Genomic DNA, 14638 nt, shown 5'->3' on the forward strand with positions numbered 1-14638 from the left:
GTCGACGCGATGCGGGTGCAGGTGCTGGTGCGCACTTAAATGAGTCAAAGAGTCGGGTGCGGCTGACCGTACCAGGTTGTGCACCAGACCACTTTGGTCCAATTTTTTAGGTTTTTTTTTTTTTTTTTAAGTTTTTCACAAAGTCCGTCGATCTCGCCCGCTCGCCCACCCCTTCTTCTCCCCTCTTCTTCGACCTTCGTCCCTCTTCGACTCTCGTCCCTTCGTCTTCTTCCTCCGTCTTCCATACATCGTATTGGGTGGAGCTGGCCTCTCTGGTTGCTTCCTCCATCTTTCATATATTGTATTGGGTGGAGCTGGCGTCTCTGGTTGCTGAAGCAGCCTCTCTGTGCGGAGAAAACACTATCCCTCGTCAATCCCTTGACAGAGCGAGTGGGAGAGAGAGAGCAAGGGCAGGGAAGATCTTCACATACCTGCTGTTGGAGAGTTGAAGACTCCCGATCAGCTGCACTTCATTGTTGGTGGGGATGAAGGAGGAAGATAGCTAACGACAGGGATGGAGGAAAAAGGCGTGTTAGGGCATCGTGGGTGAGGGTTGGGAAAAGGTCAGGCACGAGGAAACAGAGCACGGTCGACCGAATTTTGATTCCAGCATTTCCATTTCAAATTGATCCACAATGCTGGAATAAAAAATGCGGCCTTTGATTAACCTATATCTCTTAAGGGCTATACATTTGGTACAACCATCTCCACCCATAAGTTGCATTTTTTTCTTTCATCTTTTTATTTTCCTTGAAAATTCAGCCCTAGGACCTACAGATGTTGTCTGTACAGCTAGTTTAGTGGAGATCAACTTTTGCATTGCTGGTATATATATTATATACATAATAATAATATTATTATTATAATAAATTAATAATAATAATAGTAATAAATACTCTCGCAGCACCGCCATACCTAAATTTTTGAAATGTGCCATGCCGGTGCCGGCACTTGCACCTGCACCCCACACCTTGGTGACATAGACGCTCACATTCCCTGTTACCTATCATTTCCGTCCATTTAAACGGTAAACGATGTGGTCTCGATTTGGATCCACAGTTTAACACGTACGGCAGAAAAGAATCTTCCCTAATCCGATGTGGGCTCAAATTCAAACTCTAATCTCCAAAAAAGGATATCGACCGAGCCCACAGGCATAATGTCCGACATTTACATGTGATCAGGTCAAAAATTGCTTGCGGGATGTCAAATTCAATTTCTAATTATAACCTAAAATATGCATGGAAAAACCCATACCGCACCTGCAAAGGCATGAACTTGTGCAACCTCTCCAAAATTTTCCTCCCTTCACTATTTGAAACCACAGCTAATACTGTAAGTTCATAATACCTATTTACAGGATTCAATTAGTGTGAAAGATGGTAGTTCTGCAACCGCTCACACACAATACCATAATGTTACCTGCATTCCTTATAATTTTCCTTAAAAATGACAAATTTTCTTTAGAATAATTATAAAATCACAAAAAATAGGTAAAGGAAAGCTAAGAAAGCAAAAGATGAAAGTATTCGTATGTGTAATCGGGCAAGCATATTACAAATTATCTTAGTCTAGAGCGATAAGGATTGCCAAGTCTAGAACGAGAAGGATGGCTCTTTTTGTGGAATGCTTGTGGTTGACCCCAAATCTAGATATTGTAAAAAAAAAAGCTAAGTATTGTAGAAAATCAGAGAGAGAAAAGCCAAAAACTAATAAATTCTCTAAGTATTGTAGAAAAGCTAAGTTTTGCAAATTGGTTTAATTCAACCTCACAACCAACGGATAAGTGTTTACCTGGAAAACAAAAAAACATGTGGACGCCAAAATGAGTAGGAACCATACGAGCATGAAATTCAATGCCCTCATTCTTTCTGAGATGGCCGAGCCAAATATTTCTAGCTTAAGCCTGAAGATTAAAAAAAAGAAAAGAAAAGAAATTACAACAATTTGGCCTTTAAACGTACATGTAGGTTATGTAGAACCGAATAAAATGATCAGCGGATTGATTGATCACGAAATACTAAAGTTAGAAATACCAAAGGATGGAAAACTCCCTCTAGCACGGTCTAGACCCCTCAAATGAGCTTGATCTCCGAAGACTCTTAGCAGCTTTGATGGATCGACCCATGAAGATGATTGATGAATGACACTGTGCTCTGTATCTCTCTCTCTCAACGAAAGAAAATGGCACACTATCCCAAATAAAATGGTGCCCTCACCCTCTCTTAACGAAATAAATTGGCACACTCATACAGGTTTCCCGTGGCATACCATCTGCAACGACTGATGCCACATGTAGCGGTCATAGCGAAGGGGCTGGATTGCTACAGTGATATGAGCTTATGTGCAAGCATGCAAAGTGTGCTAAAAGGCAAAAATATTAGACTCTAAAACCAGTTGGGTTACTACAACTACTTCCAATTCTTAAAAGCGTATGGGATGACATCCTAATGGACTTTTGAGTTGCCTAAATCAAGCAAAAAGTAGGTCATGTTGGTGGTGGTAGATAGGCTTTCTAAATATGTTCAATTCATGGCATTGGCACATCCATACTTGGCCAAAGATGTAGCATAGGCATTTCAAGAGAATATAGGCAAATACACTGAATGATACAAAGCATAGTCAATTAAGTCTGGGCACCGGGCCGAGCCGCCGGCAGGTACTTGGTACATGGCTCGGGCCAGCCTGGGTGGGCCCGATAATAGTTTTTTAATATATATTTTATTATTTATATATATAATTATAATATTTTATTATAGTTTTAATATTTATATGTTATTTTATATTAAAAAAAATATTTTATAATTTAATCGGGCCGGGCCCAGGCTGGCACGTTGCCCAGACTTATTAAGTCAATGATCGAGATCCCTTGAGTCAATTTTGATGATGCCATTTTTCAGCTCAAGGGACCAAATTAAGCCTTTACACAGCGTATCATTTGCAAACTGATGGCTAAACTGATGCATGAATAGGGTCTTGGAGATGTACTTGAGGTGTTACATGGGCTCATAATTGTACAAATGGGTTGGCTACACCTCTTGGGCTGGGTTTACATACATTATCGATTTCCATTTGGCCACTAGTACGTCACCCTTTCATTCAATGGAAACCCACCTCCCATCCTCAAAAGGTAATCCCCATCTGAAAAATTAAATGAGGTAGATCTGTAGTTATTGAGTAGAGATAGGGTGATAGAAGTGCTTAAGAAGAAACTAGCAGCTGCATAAAACCATACGACACAACAACATAACAAGCATAGAAAAAACAAATAATATGCAGTAGGGGACTGGGTCTACCTCAATAATCTAGCAGCTGGTAAAGTTTTGCTTGGATCCGAAGGGCATAAACTTTCATTTGAATACTGTCCCCTTCCAGGTGATTCAAAGGATAGGTAAAATAGCATATAAACTACACTTCCCACAAGATTCTGCTATATATACTGTATTCTTCATGTCACATCCGAAACCATGTTATGAGCAGCATCCTCACCAGGTAGCAGCTACTCCTTCACCAAGTTAGGACTTAGGTGAAGTTATCCTTTTTCGCATACTCAACAAGCATTCATTAGGAGGATCAAGACACTCCTCCTTGCACTGGGTAGTTGAGTGGCAAGGCCACAATGTTCCCAAGACCGACTTGGGAAGACTCAAGTTAGCTACAACAATGTGCATTTACACCTTGAGGACAAGGTACCCACTACAAGTTCTTTTACAAGTTTTGTATATACTCTGATACCCAATAGTTTTGGGCAGAAATGAGAATGATGGAATTCTAGAATTGGACCCCTAGAGTGGTGTGCGTGAGTGTTTGAGGCTTTTATCGGTGTTGATGGAGGAAGAGGCGGCAGAGGTAGCACGTTGCTATCATATGGTTTCTATGTTATAGATAAACCCTCGATTGTATTGGTCTCAAAATAATAATGTAAGGCTGCTTATTAGTTTGTTACATAATTGCTGAACTATAGGATATTCTGCACTTGAAATCAGAATAACTATGACATCAACAGAAACAAGCATCATTTTGTTCCAACTAAACCTATGGGTTCTTTTTGCACTATTGTTTCTCTTCTAGATTTGTTATTCAGCAAAGCTGGTCACAAAAGTTTTTATAAATTTTATTTATGAATTTCAATCAGCTCAAATATCCCAGCATGTCGTCCTTTTAATTATTTTGCATAATCCACCATAATGAAATTTAAGAAACATTAACATCTGATCATAAGATAGGCACCAGAAAATCTCCCAGACATGGATATTGTCCATGATACCCAATGTGGAATACCATGATCTTCAACAATCTTCTTATTCATATATTTATTCTTTTATATATACATATATGCCTTTGAATATGTGTATAAGGGATATGCACATCTTTATACACAACTCAACCCATTGAAAGACATAAATTACATGCTTTTTAGATGTCCAAATATTGTCATTACACACACAATCATGCAAGCTGTCCATCATAAAGCACATCTGTATATATTTTCCTAAAATTTGAACACTTATTTGTTTTATAACCTGATCACAACATGAATTATACAAAAACTTGAAGGCATGCCTAACTTTTTACGACATATGTGTTGATTGGATCATTCTCAACATACTAATCTCATAACACACATTCTTAACTCCAACATGAAATCTTTCTTATTTATACATCAGTGCCTATACTCATTTATATAAGTACATATTTACATTCATAGTACTTATACACATACATGCACAATGAAAGATACAAGAACCACATGTTACATCTATATTAAATATCCTCATACTTGTAAACTTGAAAGGAATCTAATTCAGATTGCCTACAGAATTGCTAATCCCACTTCTGTCCTCTAGGATATAACCCTTGAAATACATATATAGTTTCATATTATAACCATGTTAAAGAATGACCAGATGGGTTTGCATCTTGGTCTAGACCCAAACCCCTCAGAAATAGGTACTGTTTTAAGTTTGATGTCTCATGTGCCCTTTTGTTTCATTAATGGCATATGAAGTAATTTGTTGTACCTTTTGGTTTATTATTCTAGACTTATATCTCAACGTGAGACAAATAAAGTTTTAGGGTTGAGACTGCATGACTGGATCTAAGTCACTCCCATAAAAGTCTTAAAACTCTAGAAATCATTTCCAAACAAAGATATCAAAATCTCATTTTCAAATATTTTAATTTTCAAAATCAAGTCCAGCTCCTGAACTATGTGCTAGAGTGCATTATTGATGTAACATAACAAGAATGAATCTAAAAGTTGTCCAACATTCTAAATTCCTAAAAGCATCTAAGATCATGTCTCCATGAATGAAGCTAAATTGTGCATGCAAAGATTAACCGAGTGAAGTATGAATGAGGCATATACATTGCTTTTGCAAAGAATGCATCCACTTACTACACAAGTGCATGGTCCACTAATTGCCTAGATATAATTGAACCAATTCAAAGTTGCTAATGTGACCAAATCACATTGTAATGGAGACTTGAATCAGTCACTTATCTCAAATAGACAAGTACTCTTTTTAATCTCAAAATGATTTCAAAAACTTGAAGTTTTCAAATCCAAAATTTTTCAAAAGAATTTCATCAAAATTCATGTCTTCAAAAGTAAAACTCCAAATTCGGAATTTTGCCTCTCATTTTGAACTTCAAAAGAAGCACAAAAATCAATTGCAAAATTGGTTTATAAACTAAACCCTTTCAAAACCTCCAATTTCCAAAATTCTCAATTTTCAATTTCCAATTACCCTATTTCAATATTCCAATTCTAATTCATATCCTGGGATGAAACCAATAATCCCGCTCCAAATCAATTTCCAAATCTTCCAAATTTCTAGAATTCAAAAGAATTCCAATCAATTTCGAAATTAGATTTTTAAACAAATCATTCATTGCTAAATTGAATTCCAAATCCAAACCCAATTCTCATATAATCATATAGGAGGATCATCAAATGACTTGTACACTTAAGAAATATTAGACCTTAGCACGATCACCCCTGTTAAAGGTGGCAGAAAAAGTCAAACATCGTATCAACAGGTGGATCTCTTTATCCTAAAAAATCTTTCAAACCAAAGCCAATTTCAATTTTCTATTGCTTCACATAACCTTCCACATTTGTGTTGGAGGGGGTGCGAACACCCAAATTTATCACTAAACAGGGTTTTCCAAAATTAGCACCCAGGCTTAGCCCAGTACACTTGTGCCCAAGCTAGGTCTGAATCTAGTTTTCAAAACTAAACACAGCCCATGTCCAGTTCATGACATAGAGCTTGAACCCACCTAGCCCAGGTAGAGTTCAAGCCATTTCAAATTTCTGATCCAGATTTTATGTACAAGTTCAATTTCTCTATCTAGTACTCGCATCAAAGTTTTAGATGTGAGATCTATTTTCATAGACCTAGACCCATCATATCTAGACACATCTTCTAACTTTTTTTAGATTTAAACCCAGATCTAGGTCCCAGTGTCAAACTCAGATCCAAAATCCACATGTGAGCTTAAATGCACATTATATTTCAAAAATACATCATGATTTTATCACTCCATGCTTAATGTTAATTTACATACAAGTCCTTGAAACATGCAAAATTCTTTGTTGAGCACCCCGACACTAACAAAATCAAAATCGGTATCGATAACTAGTCGGAATGAACATTTTTATTTTTCATATCAAGTTTTAAACTATGTGTTTTCTCCTCTTCATATTCTTGCATTGTTCATTCTCCATTTTCAATGTCAATCGATCAACACTCCTCTATGCACGCATGGCTTTTCAGGGAATCAAATTCAGAACCCGAATGAGAAGGCAATGAACATTATTTTTTGCTTGAAAACACATTTAGCTCAAAGTTTTGTGCTTTTGAGAAGAAAGAGAGGGTATAGGAGCTTAGTCCTATATCAAAAATCTCAATGGGGTCACTGCTCACTCTCTCCTATAAATAGAGCCTTACACCCCTTCTCACTTCACACATTAAGATCTACCTTGAGAACCCTATAGTTCCAGTAAAATTTCAATTAGGTACCAACAAAAAATGTTTAAGCTTAAACAAGCTAATTTTTTAGAGACTGGTCTAAGTATTCATTTGGGTCAAATTAGCAGTCCATCTTAACCCAACCAGACTCAATGTAGAGGTTGTGGGAGCAGGCTTAGTCAGGTCTTCCATGTCAGGTAATTTTTTTTTTTTCTCAACTTCCTTTTCTTATTTGTAATTTAGTACTTTCTTTCTTTTCTTTTACTTTATGCAAGTTTAGTTTTCTTTTTGCTTTTAAACATGTTCAGCTTAGTTTATTTCTTACTTAGGTTTTAGATTTCTCTTAGTTGTGTTCATAATGTTGTCATTTAATGTTTTTTTTTTCTAGATTAGAGTTAATGTCTTTAGGGTAGGCATAGTGGTCAGGTATGCCATATGCCCCTCTCTTCTTTGTCTTTCTTTCAATTTCACGTTTTTGCTTAATTAGTTATTATTTAAATCATACATATAGATTGTAGTTTTCTTTTATACTTTCATGTTTCTGCACTTTAGTTTTAATATGCATTGAACCACCTTTCACCCACATGCACCCCTTGTCTGAAACAAGACCGGGTCAGCTTAGTAGCATACCCCATGGCATTAGACTAGGCATGTGAAAGCATGAATCTAGCTTAGACCTCGTACAATAACCCTTTCAAAGTCATATTTTCTCCATAATGTTTTCAAAAATCAGCTTATTTAAATTATTTCAAAGACCTTAGGTCATGCAAGCCAATCTTAGTTCAATTCTCCAAGACCTAGCCTAGATCGGTCTTAGAGCCCACTATCTATGAAGGAAATCCCATATAACTAGATGTTCGCATCCCCAAAAATTTTTGGTTGGTTTTGGAGTGCTCCAGAAAAATCAGCTTCTATTTTGAAAATGAGAAAAATAGACTCGCCTATAGGTACAAGGGTTGACCATTTCCTGTGCCTTAACCGGGAGTAATCAACCTAAGGGCTATGTTTATTATTGATGCATTTCACTTTGGCTTGAACATCTTTTCCATTCCATATGCGATGTAGAAAAATATTGAAAGTTTGAGAATGTGAAATATTTTAGGGAAAACTAGAATTGAAAAATCTTTGTAAAAATTATTTGGAAAGCTCGAGAAATCATTTTGAAGTCACTTTAGTGTTCTCTTAAGATTTTAAGTAAGTTTGAAATTCTGCTCTAATTCAATTATTACCTAGTTAGAGCTCAATCTCATCTTGCTTAAATTTTTTTGGAGATGTGCTTGTAATCATAAGTGAAATTAAGTGATCGTAGATGCATAAATGCATTGATCCTACATGATTAGAAAGAAAAATCATTCATTCATATCATAACATTCATCTATAAACATTCTTACCACAACATACATATAAGATTTTTGTTTTGATAACTATCGTATATAAGAAGGAAATTTTTTTGAAAATGGAATTGGAGTTGTAGACCATCAAGCATGAATCCAATATTGGTTCATTACTTGATTCTTTGTCTTAATGAAGTCGGTAAGTAAAAGATCATGAGAAAATGTTCTAAAAGAATGGAATAAATATAATATTCTTATGCAAAGAAAGAGAGAGAAAAAAAGAGACTTCAAAGATCACTAGATGGAAGATTTCAAAATAGGACAGATATATATTCTCTACATGTATGTATACATGTTTGTATGAGCATTTGAAAATGAAGTCTTAACTTAAATAGAAAGGGAATGAAAAAAAAGAAAAAGAAAAAGAAAAAAATATATATATATATATATAAGAAATTTGTAGGAGAAGACATCTATCTTGAAAAAACAAACAAAAGGTTCTAGAGAGAGAAAATAGAACACATGTATATATGCGTTCATATGTATATGAAAATTTATAAAATAACATGTGGAAACGTAGAGAGAGAGACGGATGAAGGAATCATCATGTGCACATATATGTATATAACATATATATATATACGTGTCTTCATGATATTAGAAATGAAGAAATGACTTAAAACAACCGACTTCAAGTTTGATGTAGGCCGAAGGGGAGCTTGGACTCATGCAAGAGCCTAAGCTAAGTCTCCGAAGCCACATTAGGGAGGGTATTTGCTTTCAAAAATCTTTTATAAAATATGATTTATATATGAACATATTGTTTGCACCCCACCCCTTTCTCAAAGGGGGTCGAAATGAGAATCAGCAAAATTCTTTTTAAAATTGAGGGTTTCGAGAAAAAAAATTTGAGAAAAAAATTTTGAGAGAAAGGGAACCGCCTATCGGTACGAGGTCTAACCGTTCCTACCGGCTTTAACAGGGGTAATTGGACCAAGAACTGAGGATCACTTAGATCATGTACGAGTTATTAATGCAAATTTTATATGCTTATGTATTGAAGTTTTGGATTCGAGAACCAAAATTCATTTTGAATATGTGATTTGAACTTGTTTTGAAAATGAATTTGAAGATTGAAGGGTTTTCAAGTTGATTTAAAAACCTTTGTTTTGGTGTCATTTGATTTGAGATCCACAATTCTTGGGGATTTTGAAGATTAAATTTGAGTTCTTTGTTGTGAACTCAAGATGATTCATGAGTTGAAATTGTGACCGTCTTATGAACAAAATTGATTTTGAATTCTTTTTTTGCCAAATCATGTGATTGGGACTAAGATATTTAGGAACTTGTGTTGATGAAACATAGATTCCGAATTGTTAGAAAACGTGTTGTTTTCTAAACAGATTTTGGCCAAGCTTATGAATGCATTGCTTGTATTTTTTTTTTGAAGTTAACTGAAGTTTACAAATTCTTGTTACAATATGACTTGGTCACTTTTTGCAACTCAAATTAGAATCACTTATTTTCTTGAGAATGTGCATATAATGCTATTGACTTTGGGGGGCCGTTTGATGGCCTGAAAATATATATCTGGAAATATAGGAAATGAAAAAATGGAATGAGAAAAATCTTTCCGATTCCAATTTTGGTGTGTGTGTGATGACTGAGAAATATATTTCCAATTCTATATTTCTGAGTTTGATGGTACAGAAATATATTTCCAGATTTCCAGAAAATTAGTTCTTAGTTTGATAATAAGGAAACATTTGTCCAGATTTACAAAAATTAGATAAATAATCACACCAAATACATAAATAACCCTCCATTGTGAGTCTTTTTCCTATAAGAACAAAAATAACTGCAGTAAGTTTTGAAGAACATATCAACGCATCAAGATACTATAAATACAAACATTCTCAAATGTTTGCATCAACATCTACACACAATTCATAAATACAGAAACCATATTCATTGGATATATATCAGAATTTCACTATAAAGTCTACAACACCAAACAAACCACATACATATTCCCATCAGTGTTCAGAAGAGCTTCAACATTCAATACAAAGCCAGGTGCATGTGTAGAGTATCCATATAGAAGCAAGTACATATGCAGTGTCTCTACACGCATCCGCCATAACAAAAAAAAACCAAGTAAATGCAAACCGCAAGATCGGAAAAAAAACAACTGCAGTAAAGTTCGACACAATCAACTGTCTCATTCTCATTCTCAAGGAGATAGTCCTGATAAGTCATTCAAGTTCTGTTCAATTTGAAATAAGAATTGAAATCTCAGCATCAAAATAAAGCTGTTGAATCTTGTAGTACTCTGCTTTCTAAAACATACAATTACCACAATGCCATGCAGACTGTCAGAAGGATTATGCTTGACCTATATTTACTTGTTACATCGAAATGATTTATACATTCAGATTTATAACATCAAGTTCCACTTTGATTTTGTAATTCTTGAGCACGGGCTTGCACAGATGTACATTGACATGCATTACCTCACATATTAAAGCAAGGACAGCAACAGTAGAGACTTACATCTATCTACAACTACTAAGAACAATTACACATGAGTTTGAGTGTCTTTAAACTGCATTTAAAACTTGGCAAATGCATCGAATTACAATGTGAGACAAAAAAGCAAGAAGCAAGAAGTAGAACCACCAAAATCCCCAAATGGCCCCAAAATGGCTGAACGACCAAATAGAAAATTCCCAACCCAAGAAGAATAAGCTAGCTAGCGAGCAAGAAATTGAGAGAGGTTACACAAAGGTGGGAGGCGCGCGGCTGTTGGGTGATGGCAGGACCATGGTTGGATGATGGCAAGAGAGAAAAAGAGAGAGAGACTGAAGTTGCTGCCTACCAGTAGGCGATGGCAGGACTCGACTTGCTCTTAGGTGGTAGAAGGGCTGCTCAAGCACTTTGGAAGGACTGATTCATGCTATTACTTGTTGCAGAACAAAGGTACGATACATTGAGACTCGAAAGAAAGAACCAAGTAGTAGAACCACCAAAACATGTTCAATTAATTATTTACACACAACATCAAAGAAAGCAAATGAAAAACAAAACATCTAATTGATGCCAAAGAATAAGAGATCCTAAATCCATACCAAAATCTAACTGCATGTTCACCCACACTCTAATGATTTTGCAGCCACCACACCATATGGTTTCCATAATTTGGAAATTTCAAGGTCTAAGACCAGTGGAAGGAGATTAAAAAGAACTATACATTATTTCAGCGGTAAAAAGAAGAGAAAAGATGAAGCACAATGGTTTACCAGACAAAGGGTAACGTTGATTAGTAAGTCTAATTTCATGTGGGCTAGAGGTTAACAATTCATCGCTTGAAAAAGAGGACCCGAAAGCCCGCCATTCACCTACCTCTACACAGGGTCAACGGTTGAAGAGACTGATAATTAAGCATCTCAAACCTGCAGATCTGGGCGAAAGTTTTTCAGATTTGATTAGAGCAGAATTATACGTAAGGTCAAACTACCAGACATATGAACCAATATCAAACAGTCAACTTGCCGGAGAACACCACCAGATCCGTTTTCCTATGGGCAGCGAGCGTAGCTTCAACGCCGAAGAATCCTATATATATATATATATATATATATACATATATATATATATATATACATATATATATATATATATATATATATATATATGTATCAATCATTGACATCTTCATTTTGGTTGTGTCAAATCTCTCCTTAGAACGTGCCTGTAACAATCTTTCAGATCATCTACTGCCTGGTTTTTCAGGATATCATCTGGAGGATCTAGCAACCAAGCCATGAACAGGTGCTGTTTAAAACTCTTGCCGTGGATGTGATTATTCCTTTAGGTGGTAGCTCTTTAATTTGGTTTGCTGTGACATTTCAGATATTCGTGTTGCTTAAAAATTGTGTTCATTAATTAAGATCCTCTTTAACCGATTATAATTTTTGCTGGCAATGCTTAGGGCTTGAAAGTTTTGTTCTTTATAGACTTTGATGCAGTTCTTTACTAAACTCACTGCATTTCTTGGATTCCAAAGTTGGGATTGTGCAGATCCACCAATTTATGCCAAGAGAAACTAGCACAGGTGCAATTATTGCACAAAGAATGTGGGAATACGCATAATACAACATTGTTTTGAGTGCTTTTCTGGATTTCTATCGTGCTTATGTCATCACCACTCGAAACTTAGAGACCACCTCTTGGATTAGGTCGTTTCAATGTGTTAATTGTGGGCATTTTTGAGGATCAGAAGCAAATCTTTCCAATTCTGTGAACTATAAAATCTCTTCTAAGCATCTGAAAGAACTGATCTTCAATTGTGGTAGAAGGGCTGCTCAAGCACTTTGGAAGGACTGATTCATGCTATTACTTGTTGCAGAACAAAGGTACGATACATTGAGACTCGAAAGCAAGAACCAGGTAGTAGAACCACCAAAACATGTTCAATTAATTAATTACACACAACATCAAAGAAAGCAAATGAAAAACAAAACATCTAATTGATGCCAAATAATAAGAGATCCTAAATCCATACCAAAAATCTAACGATACTCAAGTTTCATCCAGTGAACATCATACCCATCTAAGAACCAAATGGAAACATCACTGGTCATATTAAAAACAGACAGAAAACAACAGCTAATTTGGTCATTCATTAGAAATGTAATAAAAGTAGGCTAAAACCAAGCAATCAGAATGAACAGTCAAAAACATCTAGATTAACGACCAAAGGAAACGCAAGAAGAACATGATGCAAAACTGAAAGAAACAAAACAGAAAGTGAGGCGAGGGGTTCCCCGCCGGCAGTCCATGTTGCAGCAGAAGGGCCCACGTCTTTATCTTGGCTGGCCAGAGAGTGAGAGCGCAGCCGGCATTTGCCAGAGAGAGAGACAGGGGCACCCAAGACAGAGTTCCCCTCCCGTTTGCTGCTGCCTCTAACTGCCGCGCTATGTGGCCAAGTCATTCACACACAGTAGAAAAGGGCGACAGAAGTGAGAGTGAGAGGGAGAGAGGCCTACTTGGAGAGGGGAACAGGAGAGAGAATGAGAGAGAGAGAGAGAGACACACACACACACACTACCTTGCGAGAAAGAGAGGAACGGGAGGGTCGTGGCTGCACTGCTCGGGTGGAGGCATCGAACTTTGCTGCGGAGAGGGAGAGGAGAATGGACTGCAGCGCATTGTTGTTCTGCGTGTGAGACGACGAGAAAGAAGAGGCAGGGGCTGCGGCTCACTCGCGGCAGCAGGAAGGAAGAGAAGGAAGAGGCGCTCTCCGAGCAAGCTTGCCCTAACGGGCAAAAATAAATTTCCAGAAAAAAATTTCCGTCTCTCAGCTGGAAATTTTTTCCCGGAAAAAAATTTCCAGAATCGACCTCAACGGTTGAAAATATTTTCCTGCGTTTGGTAGGATGGAAAAATTTTGAATTTTTGAAATTTTTTTCTCGGTGAACAGTGGATTTCCGACCCATCAAACGAGCCTTGGGTGAAAGTGAATGCATGAAATAAGAAGGGAAACTATAGGAACCTTTCATCATTCTCTCTCTCATAATCTCTCAAGATTCATTCATGTGAAACATACATTCTTCACTCTCTCATAATTCCTCAAGTCCATTCATTGCAATCACACGTCATACAATCTATGCATGAAGATTGATTTTAATTAAAATGTAGGTCTTTCTCTAAATATGCTTATTATATTGTTAAACATATGAATTAGAGATGTAGTCCATAAGCTTGAGTCATGGATGGGAAACTCAAAACAATTAAGAATTAAGCAAATGATGATGAAATCAAACTTTAAAATATAAAGTAAATGTAAATATCATCCTTTTTCCATAAAATTGTCATAAAAATTAGATGTTATTCTAATTTAAATGGATAAAATGATGAAATTCAATTTTACTCCATATGAACTAAGCATCAAGTTGGCAAAAATCATGTGCCACAAATTCTCACTCATGTCATGAAGTTCTAAGAACCTTTCTTTCTCTCCAAAATCAAACAAAATTTCATATTCTTGTACTACAAGATCCATTCATTTTTTTGGACTATTAAAACACTTTTGATCTTGTTCTTTAAGTGATACAAAGATTAGAATTTTTGAAGTGTTCTTGAGACTCAATCAATCAAATGAAAGTCTGAAAATTGGTGAATGAAATTAGAAATTTCGAAAAGGCTTTTAGAGAGCCGATTAGGTAGGGATATATCATTTTTATTGTTCTTCAAAATATAGCCACTTTGTGGCTGAAAATTGGCATCTCAAATATATAAAATTTGACATTCTTAAGCTAATTCCTA

This window comes from Nymphaea colorata, chromosome 3 (assembly GCF_008831285.2).
Source record: "Nymphaea colorata isolate Beijing-Zhang1983 chromosome 3, ASM883128v2, whole genome shotgun sequence".
NCBI classification, from domain to species: Eukaryota; Viridiplantae; Streptophyta; class Magnoliopsida; order Nymphaeales; family Nymphaeaceae; genus Nymphaea; species Nymphaea colorata.